The following is a 6,000-nucleotide window of genomic DNA, read 5'->3' on the forward strand; positions in this document are numbered from 1 at the left end:
ATTTATCAATTTAGAACAGTTTACAGGGTCGGCGACCCCCCCTCCCAGAGCTGCTTTAGAAGGTGAAAAATTACACTTTACACTTCAATATTAGAAAAGCCGTCAAAAATAGAAAATAGGAAGTAATTGGAAAAAGTCTTTATTTCTGGTGATCTATCTGAAACCAACTGGACTGAAAAAGTTCACCTTTAAGTTAACTTTTAGCATGTTATAGAATGGCCATTTCTAAGGAACTTTTCAACTTTTCTTCATTATTTATTTTTTATATTTTTTGAATGATTTGCCTTCTTCTTCTAAATCTTTCCAGCTTTCAAATGGGGGTCATTGACCCAAGCTAAAAACAAATGCTCTAAACGGTTACAAAAGTAATGTTTTTGCTAGTTTTTATTACTTAAATTTCTATTTAATCACTCTCCTATTCATATTCCAGTCTTTTATTCAAATGACTGCATGGTGGCTAGGGTAATTTGGACCCTAGCAACTGGACTGCTTAAACTGCAAACTGGAGCGTTGCTGAATAAAAAGCTAAGTAACTGCCAAAGCATAAATAATAAAAAATCAAAACCAATTGCAAATTGTCTCAGAATATCACTCTCTGCGTCATACTAAATGTTAATTTAAAGATGAACAATCCCTTTAAGCACTCGGGGGGGTCGAGGTCCTGGAAGATGGTGAGGAGTCATTTACAGAGAAAGTGGGTTCCCTGTTACATGGTTATTAAATCTTTTAAAACCCTGGTGAATAATTTGTGCAATGCTTGATAAATGACCTCCGCCGAGTAGCTCAAATGCTCATTAATAATAAGTCCACTGATATGGTAAATGCAAGCCTAGTTCAATATCTCTTTTTAACTCAGTTTAGGCTTATCACTGTTTCAGTCTTGACAAAGATATATGGGTGTCAGACATTGCCACCATGTGGCTTCGCCTATAAGATTCTCTATTTCCAATTAGAAAGTCTGGCAGACAAGGTGCCAAGGACACCAGCATGGTTGGTGATAAGCGCAGGCAGTTGTCTACTCATCCGACCAAATCTATAATGGCAAAAAGAGTCTTCATAATGTGTCTGTGAGGGTTAATAACTCTTGCTGATTATTAAAGGCATCTTATTTCGGAGGACAGTCATTCAAGTGACACTCACTCCAGTGGCTTGACACACTCTTGTCATAATGAATAGCAATAATCAAAGGCTAGGTTTAAACATTCATTCTGTAGCTATAATTGTTCATGGCTTAATTTCATAGTATGGGTTCATATGTTATATGGTGTAGTCTGTAGTTACAGTTGTGTTCAACCCCTTTACCTCATAATATACTGTATGTCAAGTTTGTTAACTAAACCCTAACTACAGAAGCATGTTAGAGTACAGCCGCACAAACTAATTGTAGTTGTTTGACAGTAATAACAGGTTATACAGTTTTTTCTCCAAAGTGCCAAGTTACATAAAATGCCGACTGGACAATGGGCTCCAAGACTATACTGGTTAGAGATGTCTGTAGGTATGACTAAATACTAGTTGCAAATTTAATTTAGTTCTTTTTCTTGTTAAATCTCTTTTTTATTAAGTTTTCAATATCAAAAAGTATCAGGGGTACAGAAGATCTCTGTTGGAGATGTAAAGAGGAAAAGGGTACCTATGAACATATTTGGTATGGATGCAAAATTTTAAAACCTTATTGGCAGGATATAATTTAGTTCTTTTTCTAATACCACAATTATATAATTTTCATTAGGGTAAATACAATGAAGTCATATTCAAACAGCTCCATAGTGGTAGAAGTCTGGATGAGACTACAGCAAATGGGTATGTAAATAGATGGGCATTTGAGCATGTTTGATGCACTGGATGCTGTACTGTACACTGCAATGCACTGCAGGGAGACTGGGGGCTTGTGCAGTGTCCTAAAAGTACTCTGGGAATAGTGTAATATATTGCAAAGGCACTGAGGGATCTTTTATATATTGTGGCAATGGAGTTCCTGGCTATGGGTTGTTCCTTTGCAGATCATAGAGAGACTGTGTAAAATGCACCAAAGGCAGTGTTGGACTGGGGGTGTGGGGCCTACCTGGTGGCCATGTCAGGGGCCCCCAAGACACCCCCTGACCCTCTGCTCTAAGTGCAACCCCGCTCCAGTGGCCCTCCGCTGCAGGCACAACCCCCTCCAGAAGCCCCCTCCCCAGGCACAACCCATTCTGATGGTCCCCTGCCCCAAGTGCAAACCCTCCCAGCAGCCACCCACCCTGCACCCTTTCTTCCTGCAAGACAGGAGGCAGTCAAGCCAGGAGGGGAGGTCAGGGAGAGGCACGGTGAGGGGGTCTAGTCTGGCTGAGCCCACCAGGTTTTTTTCTTAGTCCGACCCTGACTAAAGTCTACAGAGGGAACTTTTAAACATTTTGTGTAATCCAGAGCCATTGGGGGAGCAGATTACAGTGATTTGCATGCATGTAGCTGACAAAAGTAAAGAGGCAAACACAAAAGCTGCAGAGATGGACAATTTAAAATCACAAGACAGTTGGTGTAATTTGGGCATGTGCATGTGACTGGGAGCAACGCAGTAAGGGGCAGTGCCTGCCTTTCACCTCCAGCTATACCGTTGTTCTGTAGGTGGAACTGCAGTAAGAAATACAGTAAGTGCTGCTGGGTATATATATATATATATATATATATATATATATATATATATATATATGTACGTATAAATATATATATATATATAAAAAATATATATATACAGTATATTAGCAAGAAAATAAATTTGTTAGCTAACAGCTATGACATGGTTAAAGATCTGCCAGTATGATCATAAGGTCACTGTGTGCGCCGGGACAGTTTTGGAAATGGAGATGAGATATATTAGATGGTTCCAGACATGTTCTGCTGTTCAGACTCCCAAGACAGTGTGTTGTAAAGGTGCCATACATAATCAGAATACAGGGATTAGAATATTTTATGACAGGAGCTACAAGAGGAAGATGTGTCAGGGGACTTTAAGGGACAGAGAGTATTTGAACTGAAAGAATGAATGGCACCCTGATGCACCTTGACAAGGCGAATTGTATGGGGAGAAGGCCGGCATTGTGCCCACACTGATATTTAAACGGGCAAAAAGGCTGAAATGAAGCCACTAATTATAATTCTTATTGAATGAAAAGAAAGTAAGCCCAATAGAGGATTGGTGCACTATAATGCTAATACAAAAACAAACAAAAAAACACAAGTGTGAGTGAGTACAGATTAGGACCCTGCGGCTGCTCCAGATTATGCACCGCACCAAGTCCCATCCCCAGGGCTGTCTGGATTTTAGATTTTGGCAGATTTTTCCCTACTCACTTGTCTGCCAGAGCCCGTGCAGGACACATTCATAGAAAGACTGAGCTATAATATATCCTTCAGCCCAAATCCATACACTGCTGAGCCTGTGTATTCCAGTGGATTGGCTCTGAGCCCCCCTGTGTGCAGGATATACCCAAAAATGGCTGTGCTCTTGGGATTTATACCTTGCCATATTATTGTACTAAGGATATAGTTATGATTATTGCCTTTTATTATGACAAGAGTGTGTCAAGGCACTAGAGTGAGTGTCACTTGAATAACTGTCTTCTGAAATGAGATGCCTTTAATCCTCAGCAAGAGTTATTAACCCTCACACCTTATGAGAACTCTGTTTGCTGTTATAAAATGGCAAAAACACCTGTATGGACTGTTTCTGCTCGTCTACTTCTGACTCCTAAAACAGTGTAGTAGAAACCCGCTGCATAACAGACCAATGCAGAAGCATACACGGCGGACCCCTGTATCAAAAGTTGAACCGACAGCACAGAAAACAGATACATTTTCAAATAATTTTATAATGTATAATAATGTATACTGGCCATGCTCATTGAATTACATGACCTGTCTTAAGGCTAAACTTATGTTTTTGGGTTTATATGCCCTTTAACATATTTTTTTCCCAAGGCATGCTGTGAGCAATGACCCTGCGAAAGTAAATGACTCCATGTCCAAATCCAATAGAATCTCATAACATTTCAGTACCCTGGGCAGCTACTCCCGGTCACTCGTGTGAATTAGGACCCTGTAGCTGTCGGTTTTGTGCAGAGCAGGAAGCCACGCCCACAAGGCTGTCAATCAGAGCGTGCATGGACAGAGATGATACAGTGCAGGGGTTCAGCTTGGGAAAGTTTAGGCGGATGAGGACGGAAGCTAAATGCAGAGATAGTTGAGTGAATGGGAAAGCATTAAGCACCTGCAGGCTTCACTAATTTTCCTGTTCAACCACAAAGCACAAGAGAAAAAGGATTAAAGGGGTGGTTCACCTTTAACTTTTAGTATGTTATAGAATGGTCAATTTGAAGAAATATCAATTGGTCCTCATTATTTATTTATTTTTATAGTTTTTTTAAAAAAATATTTACCTTATTCTTGCTCTTTCCAGCTCAAACTGGGGTCACTGGCCCCTTCTAAAAAAAAAATAAATGCTCTGTAAGTCTACAAATATATTATTATTGCTACATGTGTTACTCGTCTTTCTATTCAGGCCTCACCTATTTATGTTCCAGTCTTTTTTTCAAATCAATGCATGGTTGCTAGGGGAATTTGGACCCTATCAACCAGATTGCTGAAACTGCAAACTGGAAAGCTGCTAAATAAACAGCTAAATAACTCAAAAACTATATATAATGAAAATTAAAACCAATTGCAAATTGTCTCAGAATACACTACATCATACTAAATGTTAACTCAGAGGTGAACAACCCCTTTAAACAAGCTATCAATCTCTTGGGCCCTTTGCAATATACATTCATTACAAATGTTCTATGTTTTTTAAGTTATTTGTATTATATGTATTATATATATGTATTGAAAGCAGTGTCTGTCCCTTTCTATTCTCTGCCCTAAGACTGTTGACTAACAGCTGATTAACAGACCTGTCTTTGCCGGGGAACTAAGACTTTTGCAACTATGAGTTAAGCCAATGCTGCTTTCAATATCGATTGTTTTTACAAATAACTGAACATTTTTAATGAATGTGTATTGGAAAGTTGCTTCGAATTATGTTTTCTTTCATTATTCAAATTTTTATTTTGGGGTTGACTTGCCCTTCAAGTGGTGATTTTTAAGACAGATGCACGATTTTCAGCAGTTACGGAATTCAACTTGCTGAGATCTGTGACAAGTCTTTCCATTGCAGCAGGTTTCAGGCAACTGAATGGCTTTGGTCGGAGTCGGATCCTCTTTCACAGAAAACAACCTTAGTAATAACAAAGGAGCGTGGTGGAGGGACCGGTGCATGCATTAATCGTAGACTTTTTTAAATCTACCTAAAAAAATAAGACAAGGATTTCCCTGGTTGCTGACTGTCACTTCTAGGCTGATTTATGTCGATTTGCGGCCTTTATTGTTTTTCTTTAGGACCAAAGTATTATTCAGATGCAGAACTCAAGTGGATTGTAAGTAAATTGTGTGCCCTATCAATGGGACAATTACAGTATCCTCACTGGAAAATCATCATCAGTAATACCTTTCATCATCAGTAATACCTATGAATGGAGCTAATAACTTTGAAAGTGCATGGCTGGAGGGGGGCAGCATAGCAATTGGGCCTAGTGGGCAATAAAGATAAATCTACCCTGCAGAGCAAGTAGCGCTTTATAAAGAAAAAATATACATACAAATGCATTTAGTTAAAATACTTGTGGACTGCTCCTCTTCTTCTGCTGAAGCATCAGATTGTAACTGTACTGAGAGAATCAGAAAACTACCTGCATGGACCAAGGACCATGTGATGTGAAGAATGTTTATCATTGCTTTAAGATGCATTGATGTTGTTTATTACATTTGTCCAAATGCTTTCCTACTATAGGGGGAATATGTGGTGTTTATACAAATGGCCTGTAGGTGTCACTGTGCACATGAGTTGTGCTGTGAATACACAGTACTTTCTATACAGCTTGGAAGAGTGAAGCTACTGTTGAAGTGTAATGGCTGAATGAATCTGCT

This window comes from Xenopus laevis, chromosome 6L, assembly GCF_017654675.1.
Source record: "Xenopus laevis strain J_2021 chromosome 6L, Xenopus_laevis_v10.1, whole genome shotgun sequence".
Classification (NCBI taxonomy): domain Eukaryota; kingdom Metazoa; phylum Chordata; class Amphibia; order Anura; family Pipidae; genus Xenopus; species Xenopus laevis.